Source organism: Panicum virgatum, chromosome 9K (assembly GCF_016808335.1).
Source record: "Panicum virgatum strain AP13 chromosome 9K, P.virgatum_v5, whole genome shotgun sequence".
Lineage (NCBI taxonomy): Eukaryota > Viridiplantae > Streptophyta > Magnoliopsida > Poales > Poaceae > Panicum > Panicum virgatum.
In genome coordinates this window covers 54001540-54013968 of record NC_053144.1, presented here as the reverse complement: position 1 = coordinate 54013968, position 12429 = coordinate 54001540, and the positions used below count along the sequence as shown (strand labels likewise).

Here is a 12429-nt window from a genome sequence, read left to right as displayed (position 1 = left end):
TGACCTATTTACCCTGGTCTATTATGTTTTTGTATGCCACCGTGATGAAGCAGGATTACTTAAGTTCTTTCTGATTATTTATTGTTTCTAGGATTGCTGGGGAGATGCCCAAAGCCTTTGTCATCTTAGATGATGTTGTGCAACACACCCTGACTAATTTGCACAGTATTCACAAAAGCTTACTATTTTGGCAGGCCAAGGCTGAGGCATTAAGTTAACTCATTGGCCTTTGAAGTATTTTTAATAAAGTATTTTGAGAGGTGCATCTTATTATTTGTGTTATTTACTACTTTACCTGCTGAATGCTTCTTCTCAGGGAACAAATTCTCAGAAAGTGTACTTTATGATCTTTGAGAGAGGTCCAAGGGCCTTTGTTGACACAACATATCAAACACTCACTAGACTTGGGAGCAATGGACGTCCAGTCCAATACATTTTGCATTCTGCATCTGATATGGTGTCAACGAAACTTGCTGCCCTTGCAAGTATGCAACACTGCTTGGCTGCTTTTCTTGCTGAGGTTTGTTTACTTCACTTCGTCAAGTGCAATTATTATAACAGACCAGTAGTAATAATCCTATAATTCTGATAGCTCTGCTTATGTCTAGTGGAGTAAAATGATTTCAGTGTTAACTTTTTGGGTACATTCAAACATAACTGCTGTGCTGCTCTGATCGAAATTCAAACTCACTATGTTCATCTTGGTATTATAATGCATTGTGTTACAGGCATATACAATATCACACAGATTAAATAAACTCTACTTGCCTCTTGTGTAGATTCACACTGAAGTTGATAGATGCAGAGAAGGGTTAACTGCAAACTCAGATAAATCACTACATACATTATTCGTTGTTTTAAACACCGCATTCTCCAAGCTGGAGGTATCACTTAGAAATGCTGGTGAGGTATGCAATGCTTATGTTTTGTATATGCTGGTGTTTTATATACATCAAACTTTCTTGTTGTATTTAATTAAGCACTTCCAGGGGCAAGATGAACTATTCACACATGATGGAAACTCATATGAACTGTTTGGGAAATTACCAGAAGTTGATTTAGAGAGTCAAGAATGGACAGAGTCCTTATTAACAGATGGTTTAAGTTTAATCTATCAAAACCTTCAGAAGTTAGATAGTTTTCTGACCTCTCAGGTAAGCTAAGACAACCACACATGTGAAACTTCTGCTTAGGTTCAAGATCGGTGTTCTTTATTGTTGAAATGAATGCAATGCATCATATTTAATCTGTAGTTATACTAAGTTTTGAGTTTTGACGCTACCTGTTTGTTCTGCCTGTAGATAATGTTTAAATGAACACAGAAGTCAATGACTTTGCTGATTAGAATTGGTGGTAGATTCAAAGTGAATGTTAGCGCACCCCACCTAGCCAACCCAACCATAAAACCCAGGTGTTATAGTGGGAGGGGCGGGGACTTTTATCCATAGTCCATCATTCCCCCTACGGCGTGTGAGCCCGGCGTAGCCCGCAACAGGTTCTAGTGCCCGGCGTAGCCCGCAGCAGGTCTCAGCACACGAGAGGCGCAGGGGAAATCGTGCAGCGGAAATGCGTGGCCGGGTGGGTTCGAACCCGGGACCTCGGCTCTGATACCATGTTAGCGCACCCCACCTAGCCAACCCGACCATAAAACCCAAGTGTTATAGTGGGAGGGGTGGGGGCTTTTATCCATAGTCCATCAGTGAAAGCTATGAGCAAACACACTGGACAAGTGATGAAACATCAACATCCATTATTAAAATATATAAGTTGACAATCATGCTTTTGAGTCGGTTTTCTATAGTTGTATCTCATTATTAGCATACTAGTGAATCATTTTATGGACCTTTTTAATTAGCACTTTCTCCTGCTTTTTTATTGCTGTTATAGATTATTTATTCTGTGATACTTGGCTACTTGCCAGAAATAAATTTGGCTTGACCACTAAATTGCTACTGTTGTTCCTTTTCCTGAAATCTTATAGTGCTTTAGAATTTTAGATATGTATGTTCCTTATTAATCTATTTAATTGTTGATTAACTGTCTGAACTGAAAAGAAGTTCTGTATTGCAGCTCTCAAGCCATTAAAAACCAAACAGATTGACCATATACTGGTTACCCTACACATGTGGGGCATTGGGTCTTTCTGTATGTTCTCTATGGCTTTTACGCCATAGCAGCTTGATGGGAAGTCCTGATATCGATAATTGGATTCAAGACGCTAAGGAGTCTCTGGCTGGATTTTGGGATGAGTATGTTGAGAATCCAGTAAGATACTTTGTATATATGCACTTGTATTTTTTTCCCAGTACCCTAGTGTAAGTCACCAAAGTAAATCAAAAGTGGGAAGACAGCAAAGAGTCTTTTCTGATTGTCTATACATTTACATATATAAGAAGTTATGTGAGTTACTAGAGGAAGCTAGATTGTATTAGTCTGTTCCTGGAAATATCAACAAGGAAATGCAGAGGATTACTCAGAGAACTAAGAAGCATGCTTTGTTATGTATTATTGGCTGTAGTCTTTTGTTAGTATGGTATAGGATGACATGTCAGTAAATCCATGTTTTCCTTAAAGGAGTATATGTGCATACAAGCAACTTAATTGAAGAGTTGATGTAAACGTGAACTGTTGTAGTGTACGTTTTGTGCGATTGAATTTAGAGACCGTTCCTGCAGGTTGGTCCATTTTAGCTGTGAATTCCTAACTTCTAATTGAAGATAAAATGGAGTTCTAAAATTTTGAAGTTGGTTTTACTACTGTACTCACGGTGTGGCTGATTTCTCTGCATTTCTCACTTATTAGATCATTTCCATTAGAGATGAGCTTTTCGAGACATTCAAACAAAGAGATAAAGGTGTAATGGAAAATCAAGAGGTCCAACTAACTGAAGATTCATTGCGCAGGTTATCCATCAAATGGTCTCTCTAATTTTTACGGACATGCTCATTTCTTGAAGCCAATGTCTGCTTTTACTCAACCATTAAATAAAAATACAGCAATGTTGGTGTCTTGCTATCTATTTGACCTACTTTAAGCATCAACTGTTATATTTTAATAAATAAATAAATATTTGAATAAATTTATGATGGTTTTATATTCTTGTTTTATGATTTTACAAATGGGCATATCAATTTATTAGTATATGTCATTTCAATGTTGTACCAAACATACATGTCTTAAGCAAATACAGTGGGGAAAATGGCAAATAGTATTGTAAGCAGGGTGATAAATTGATAATGGATCGTGGCCCTAATGTCCTTTCACAATCCAACTCAGGCCTTGATCGATTTTTGTCGCACAAGCATATAAAATTTTTCAGCCCACCCCTTTTTGAGCCCGATCCTTGAAATTTTTAGGCTAAAATTTTGGGCTCTTTACCACCCCTGATTTTAAGCAACTATTATATTTTTCTGCATGTAAAAGGTTATTAGGTTGTTTCCCTCTGTCTAATTGGTCTTATTTGCTGTTGTGCAGTGGCGGAGCTTGCACCAAATAGTAGAGGGGGCCAATTTGTAGAATGTGAATCAATATGTATACAAGTACCAAAGAAATAAATCAACAATTATGTCAAATCAACAACAAAATAGCATTCCAATAGGCAAAAGCCACTTCTGGCCTGTATAATCTAGAAATAGAAGAATTTGGGAGGAAAAAAAAGAGAAACACTTGGAGAAAGAAACCAAACCTACCTACTAGTTACTTTTTTTTTTGAAAGCACCCAGGAGCACTAGGGAATCATTTAAAAACTCGTATGGGCACCCACGTCGACCGCGCGCTCAAACGCAGGTGGGCTGCCGAGAAGTCTGGGACGCGCCTGGGGGCTCACACACACACCCACACACACCCGAGCCCCACTACCCCTCTGGGAATTAAATCCCCGTGCGACACCCAGGACGCCCCGACGGGGTTCGAACCTGGGTGGGCAGCCTCGCCACTGCGAGCGCTACCACTGAGCCACTGGCTCGTTCGCAAACCTACCAGTTACCTGGAGCCAGACTGCAGCACCAGCACGAGCCTGTCGTCACTGTCGGATAGCCGGAGAGCGCGGAGCCGCCGACTAGCGCGGAGCCGCGGAAGTCACAGAGGACAGCGATGACCGGGACCAACCTTCTAGCAGTCTGCCTTGCCGCGTTGCTGCGCGCCGACCGCCGAGGCCGCGGGCAGCGAGGCAGCAAGGAGCAAGCTACGGCCGCATTCAGGAACTCGTTGCTGCTGCTTTTCCTGGACTAGATGCCTGGACCGTGGACTCCTCGATTGCTTGGTGGGCTCCTGAAGACCAGAACAACTAGACCTACATAATTTCATCTGAGGTAAGGGGGGCCATGGCCCAGTATGGCCGATACGTGGCTCCGCCACTGCTGTTGTGGCCTAATGGGTACTTTTGGTTTACAATTCAAATACTTGCACGTATGTCTGTAACAGTTTCAGGCCAAGTATACCTATTTTCACAGTGTTCATATAAACATGTGCACCTGAATTAATGTCTTTCTTTCTTTTGTCTGTGAATTAATAGCTATTACTTCTCATGAAGTTATATTTGAATTTATTAATCTCAATAGTTACATTGTACATCGTGCCCTTGTCATTTTTAGGATGCTAGTAGCCTTCTGTGAGCAAACAGAAGGTCGAAAGTTGCCAGAAGATTTACCTGTGCAGGCAATGTTGGAGACTCTCACGAACAGGTAAAAATGTTTGAATTATGCCAAATGTTGTTTGACAAACCTGACAACCCGTCTCATTAGCTGTAGCTGTGCAGGCAATGTTGGAGACTCACGAAGAGGTAAAAATGTTTGAATTATGCCAAATGTTGTTTGACAAACCTGACAACCCGTCTCATTAGCTGTAGCTGTTGCCATTTCCAATCTCAGTAATATTTCATATGCTCCAGGTTTCAATTATGTTTTCCTTGTCCTCAAGAGAGCAATTTTACCGTTCCGTACGTTTGGTTAAGAAATTTTAAATTCTACCACCTTTAAAGGAATCTATTTTCCTTTGTTTATGAAAGGAAAAATTGGTGCATGATATATGTTATATATCTGATTAGAGTTCTAGTTGCTTTATGAACCTATATTATTGTATGTTTCAGTAACTAAAGCCAATAATTGACCAGAAACTTGTATATACAATTCACAACTTGCCCCTTTCAAATTCTTGGTTGACTCATTTTAGTGCTATCTGAGCTGGAAACTGTTAGCCATCCAAATTTAACTGGTGATACAATAATTTCCTTTCTGAAAGTTACAAGCACACAGTGGATTTAAATTAATGTCGAAGATATCAAAAATTCAAAATGGGCGTGACCTCATCATATTCTGAAAATCGATTTGAAGCTGATTTGATCCCAGATTTGAATATTGAATAGCAGAATAAGGTTATGCTATCGAGTTTTATCCGACATTAGTTTGTTTTAAAATTTGGTTAAAAAAAACTTAGTCATCCAACCTGGGTTAGCTCTCACGGGCTGGTGGCGACTGGAATGCGCTCTTAGGCAGCTGACCCAGGTTCGAGACTTGCATCCTCTTGATATCGAAGCAGGGGCCGGTCTGCCCTTCCTGTCAAGGTTTTTTTAAAAGCTTTTGGTTATACACGTCCTGTGGAAACTTTCTCAACTTTGAGTTTGTGACCACACACTAATAGTTGCCGCATGCTTCATGTGAGGAACCAGCCCAAGTTGATCCCATTTAATCAAGTCACTGCCCATTGATCAACTAGATTAAAAAGGGCCAACCCCGGTAGTCCTTGGAATGTGTCATGAGCACCGCCCAGGATTTAAACACACTCCACTTGCACAACATGTTGACATCATCACACAAGCACAACCATCATAGAATTTAGATTACATAAAAGAGGTTCAAGTACAAGAACATCAAGTCTTTGAGTTTTGCAGCGGAAAGTTCTATATCGCGCTCATTCCATACATAGCTCAAAATAAGAAGGTTAAAACTATATGCCGATAGTGCCCTTCTAATAGCCACCGGCCATCTACTGCTCACCCGTACCTCCGTCCGCGGGATAGAATTACCCAAAGACGGCCTCCGGCTGCGTCTTACCTGCAACAACTTTAACGAGAGCACCATGAGTATAAAAGGTACTCGCAGGTCTTATCCGATATGGGTATATACTTGCCCGACCTCAAGGAGAATGCATTTGGTTAGTAGCAAGGATAGGGTAAAGCATTTAACTTTCGCATAAAAGCATCTAACTTTGATCAAGTTGTAATAAGCAAAAGATATAGCATCTATAAACTCTAGAGCATGCATCAAACAATTGCATAAGTAAAGTGTTCATAAATCTTAAGCTCAATCTTCCATGAACTCCTTCACGAACTCTACATTGGAGCGAACCTCAAAGAGGGTGCTCATGACCGAGAGCGCGGCTATTGCAATAGATTATTAACCCTGCAGGGGTGTACAACCTTTCCCACACGAGAACAAGACCAACGACTATACCCACGGTAAAGGATAAATGTTGATTCATGCCTCAACCTTTCACACAAACACAACCGGCTATGAACGAACGGTCGGGAAGGACAAGTGCACCGAAACCACCGATCACACTCCATCACCACTCGCACCGAATCCGATCAAGACAAGGTGTGACTCATGCTAATTAGCTTACCATCCCATCATTAAGCATGTGGTTTGTACGAAAAAAATGCTCAAGAGACCGGCGACCAAAGAGACAGTCCTTAACCAACTCAGGCAAGTCTAACCATTTGAGCTCCATCCCAACATGGCCCTACAATACTCACCCAAGTCTGAATCATTCTTCATAGTTGCTCATCTTTTATCCATTCTTGACTAATCATGTAAAATTAAACATACATCATATAACTCGCGAGTGGTGGTGCCCTTGCCACCCCTCGTCTTGTACCGAAGCTAGGCATGGCTAAGCATGTAATTCGTGACACCTAACAAACATACTCAACTATGAGGGAATATCCTAAGCAAGGTTGGTAATGCATCAATTAGGTTCTAAGCAAATAAGGATACATATAGTAACTCATGCACAAACAAGACGCATATACTTCTTTGATCCAAAATAGGGTATCAGAGATGCATAGGTGCCTGCCTTGATTCACAACGGATGTATCGTCTCCAACGATCTCCGGCTCAACCTCCTCTTGCTCCGGCGTCACGGTCTCTACACGAGTGCAATGATGCTTGATAAATAACTATGCCATGAATGATTGCAATGATATGCAAATGATATGAGAAAGTTTGCGTTAACATTGCAAAACCATGATAAAAGAGTCTAGACATATAGTACATATGTGTATTAGACTTAGGTAAGTGCAATACAATTAAACAATTAAAAGTGGGATGTGTTCTATGGGTGCCCGGATACTCTGGATATGTGTCCGGATAGCTAAAACCTGGAAACTCCGGGTTGCCCGGATACTCCAGGTATAGCCCCGGATACTCCAGGTTTTTCTGCGCTTCTTTGTGTAGAAAAGGGAAAATGACCATTGCCGGTGATTCGGGCCACGGTTTGGGGTGGGGTTTGTTTCTAGAGGTTCTTGGGAGTGTGGGGAGTCTATCTTGGTAACTAAAACGTGCATGCATTAGGGTTTCAAAGCTCTAGGTCATCCATGGTGGAAATGCTCTAGAGAGCTTCATGGCTTCCAAATGGCAATGGGAGTAGATCGGGGATGGGATAAGCTCACCGGCGATGAATGGAACACCGGCAAGGGCTTCGAGATGGTGTAGAGGGCTTGGTGAAGCTCGAGGTCATCCTTCTTGCTTGAAGCTTGAGGAAGAAGAGGAAGAAGATGGAGGTGAAGCTTGGGGAAGCTCCTAGCTCCAAGGAAGAAGATGAGGCGGTGCAGCTCGTCGGCGTCGATCTCCGGCGTCCTCCGGCGTCCTCCGGCGAGGTGGAGGGGCTTCAATGGTGAAGGAGAGGGTGAAGCTCCTCCATGGCTTAGAGTAGAGAGAGAGAGAGTTGTGGAGTGAATGGGAGTGAGAGAGAGAGAGAGAGCAGGAGGGTGCTCTGGTGAAGGAGAGCTCGGGCTGATGCGTGGGCCCGAGTGGGGGCACGTGGCGCTAAGTTTCTGCGCGTTTGACACGGACCTATCCTGCCAAACACGGAAACTCCGGATATAAGCCCGGAAACTCCGGGTTTAGGTTGCTAGCCCGGAAACTCCGGGTATAGGCCCGGAAACTCCGAGTTTATCCGGATAACCCTTTCTTGAAAATATTTGATGATGCATACGATGTCATGATGAACCTATAATTATTCTAGGGATGTTACAAATTCTCCCCCTCTTGGAAAAATCTCATCCCGAGATTTCACTACGGATCTAAAGATGGTAGGCTGTCCGCAAGAGACAAAGATTGCCCGAAAAGAACTCAGTTTAGTGGTCTTATCTACGGTAGAAAGTTCTATCCAAATAAACATCTCAATGTAACATATATCATGTAATCACTAGGAGATTATAAACAAGATGGAACCTTAGAAAAGATCATAAGTGCTCATACTCATCCATGAATAATTCGGGATAAGATTGTCGAAGTTGATCTTCTTGCTCCCAAGTTGCCTCTCGCTCGGAATGGCAACTCCATTGGACTTTCGCAAATTTGGTAGTCTTGTTTCTAGTCTTGTGCTCAGCTCGATCAAGAATTCGGATGGGATGCTCTTTGTAAGATAAACTGGGTTGAACATCAAGATCCTAATAATTAGTGGCTTCCATAGGAACTCTTAGGCATTTCTTCAATTGAGAGACATGAAACACATTATGAATGGTTGATAGAGACTGTGGTAATTCCAATTGATAGGTGACAGCCCCATGCTTTGCCAAAATCCGGATTGGACCAACATAGCGTGGAGCAAGCTTACCTTTCTCTTGGAATCGTTGAGTATCCTTAAAAGGTGTGACCTTGAGATAGACATGATCACCAACTTGAAAACATAGCTCTCTCCTACGGCGATCTGCATACTGTTTTTGGCGAGATTGAGCCTCTCGTAATCATTCTTGAATGGTTTTCACCTTCTCCTCAGCCTCCGTGACAATGTCCGAACCAAAATATACTTGTTCTCCGGATTGAGAGGAGATCTACAACTCCGCCTATACAAAGCTTCGAATGGTGACATACCAATACTTGCTTAATAACTATTGTTGTAGGAAAATTCGGTGAAGGGTAGGCATTCATCCCAACTCTTCCCATAGATAATGGCACATGATCTAAGTATATCTTCAAGAATTTGATTTACTCGCTCGGTTTGTCCACCGGTTTGAGGATGGTAGGCGGTACTAAATGTGAGCTCGGTTCCCATGACATCATGAAGACTCTTCCAAAACTGAGCAGTGAATTGAGGACCTTTATCGGACACTATGGACTTAGGAACTCCATGAAGACAAACAATCTTGGTGAGATAATTTTCAGCATATTTGTCAACGGTATATCTATCTCTCACCGGACGGAAGTAAGCTGATTTTGTGAGACGATCTACAATGACCCAAATGGAATTGTATCCATGAAGAGCACGAGGTAATTCGGTGATAAAGTCCATGGATATATTCTCCCATTTCCAAGAAGGAATAGGAAGATGTTGGAGAGTTCCGGCCGGTTTAAGATGTTCAGCCTTCACCCTTTAGCAAACGTCACATTCGGCTACATATCTTGCAATTTTCCTTTTCATGCGAGTCCACCACAATTTTTGCTTTAAGTCTTGATACATCTTGTTGCTACCGGGATGGATAGAAAATTGAGATTCATGAGCTTCGTCAAGAATTTTCTTCCTAAGCACAGAATTTTTGGGAACCACCAAACGTTTCCCAAACCAAAGAATTCCATGCTCATCAAGTTTGAAACACTTGAGCTTTTCTTCATTGATTCTAGCTCTAAGATTCATCATGCCTTTGTCCTCATGTTGAGCTTTCTTGATTTCATCAATGAGGTTGGAAGTGATAATTAAAGACGCAAGTGACCCATGCTCTACCATAGAGAGGTTGAGCTTTCGAAAATCAGCACAAAGTGTGTTGAATCCGGAATGGGTACGTAAGCAATGACATTGCACCTTTCGGCTCAATACATCGGCAACCACATTGGCCTTGCCGGGATGATAATGAACTTCCAATTTATAATCCTTGATTAACTCCAGCCACCTTCTTTGCCTCATGTTGAGTTCCGATTGAGTAAAGATATACTTGAGACTTTGATGATCGGTGTAGATATTGCAAGAATTTCCTAGAAGATAATGACGTCATATCTTAAGAGCATGTACAACCGCCGCTAGCTCAAAATCATGGGTAGGGTAATTTTCTTCATGGCGCTTCAATTGGCGTGAAGCATAAGCAATAACTCGGCCTTCTTGTATAAGAACACAACCAAGTCCAATTCTAGATGCATCACAATAGACATCAAATCCTTTGGTGATATCCGGTTGAGTAAGAATAGGAGCAATCGTGAGTTTGGTTTTGAGAGTTTGAAAGGCATTGTCACAAGCATCAGTCCACTTAAATTCCACACCCTTCTTTGTCAACTCAGTCATAGGTTTTGAGATTTTGGAGAAATTTTCAATGAACCTATGGTAATAACCTGAAGTCCAAGAAAACTCCGGATTTCACTAGCATTTGTGGGTTGCTTCCAATCAAGCACATCGTTCACCTTGCTTGAACATGTCCAAGAAAAGCTATTTCCTTAAGCCAAAATTCACATTTGCTAAACTTGGCATAGAGACGATGATCACGAAGTTTTTGAAAAACAATGCGAATATGTTTGGCATGCTTTTCCTTGGTTTTGGAGAAAATGAGAATGTCATCAATGAAAATGATCACAAAGACATCAAGCTCTTCAAAGAAGATAGAATTCATCAAGTACATGAAATATGCCGGGGCATTGGTTAATCCAAAAGACATAACCGTGTACTCATAAAGTCCATATCGAGTAGAGAAAGCCGTCTTGGAAATATCTTCCTCTCGAATTTTAATTTGGTGATACCCCAAACGGAGATCAATCTTGGAAAAGAATTTAGCACCAACTAGTTGATCAAATAAGATGTCAATCCTAGGGAGAGGATATTTATTCTTCACGGTCACTTCATTCAATGGTTGATAATCCACACACATTCTTAGACTATCATCTTTCTTCTTAACAAAAAGAGCTCGGACGGATAAATCCCTTGTCGAGAAGAGTTTGCAATTGCTTCTTCAATTCAACTAATTCATTGGAAGACATTCGATAAGGTCTTTTAGATACCGGGGCCGTCCCGGGGAGTAGCTCAATCACAAACTCCACTTCCCGGTCGGGAGGCATCCCCGGCAATTCTTCGGGAAAAACATCCGGAAATTCACATACCACCAGAATTGCCTCTAACTCCGGCAAAATGGTAGCATTAAGAGCATGAAGTTGAGAACCAAGTTTCTCATGGAGATAAAGATCAACCTGCACTCCGGAATTGTGCCTAAATTCAATAGAGCGAGGATTGCACCGAATAAACCCATCATGTTTAGTCATCCAATTCATCCCAATAATGACATCCAATTCTTCTAAATCAATGACGACAAAGTTCACTATGAACATCAGCCCCGATACTTCAAGTTAAGCTAAATTGACCACTTCCTTAGAAACTAATGTTGCTCCGGGAGCATCAATGATAAAAGGAGTAGGTACTATCAGGATAGAAAAATTATGTTCTATGGTAAATTTTCTACTCATGAAGGAATGGGATGCACCGGAATCAAATAATGCTCGAGTGGGTTTAGAATTGATAGAAACCATACCAATAAAAACTTGCATGTCCTCACTAGCTTCTTCGCCGTGATATGATTCAACTTGCCACGCTTAGAATTTTGACAATTTTTTCCATCTTGGCGAGGAGGAGGAGTTGGTGGGTTTGGAGCATTGCCGGCTCCACTCTTTCTTGGAGAGGGACACTCATGAGAGATGTGGCCTTGCCCGCCACAAATGAAGCATGGCCCACGAGAGGTATTTCCACCACTGCCTCCTGGCTGCCCCGGAGCACGAGGAGGTTGACCTTGGGAAGCCGGAGGACGGCGTGCCATCCACATGGGTTGAGGAGCACCAAAACCCGGCGCACGAGGTGGAGGAGGAAGTCCTGTGCGGGGGCGCTGCGAGTTACCACCAGTTGAAGAAGAGGCAGCCCGCTTGCGGTTCTCCACTTCAATTCTGCTATTCTCATTTTAAATGCACTCATCTTGTACTCGGCCTTGATTGCCTTGCTAACCATGTCATTGAAATCCTAAAAATCCGTGGTAGAGAGATAAGATTGCAGCTTCAAAGACAACCCATTCATGAAATGATCTTGTTTCTTCTCATCTGTGTTGACATCCTCCAAAGCATATTGGGCAAGATAATTGAAAGCATTCACATACTCCATCACAGACTTGTTGCCTTGGCGCAACTTGTGGAATTCATCCCTCTTGATGTTGAGAATACTCTTGGGAATATGATATGCACAAAAAGCTTC

At 41.9% G+C, this 12429-nt stretch overlaps 1 pseudogene; it reads left to right on the top strand.

Annotated features, from left to right (window-relative positions):
• LOC120652319 overlaps positions 1-12429 on the top strand; it is a 30693-nt pseudogene that overhangs the window by 7783 nt on the left and 10481 nt on the right.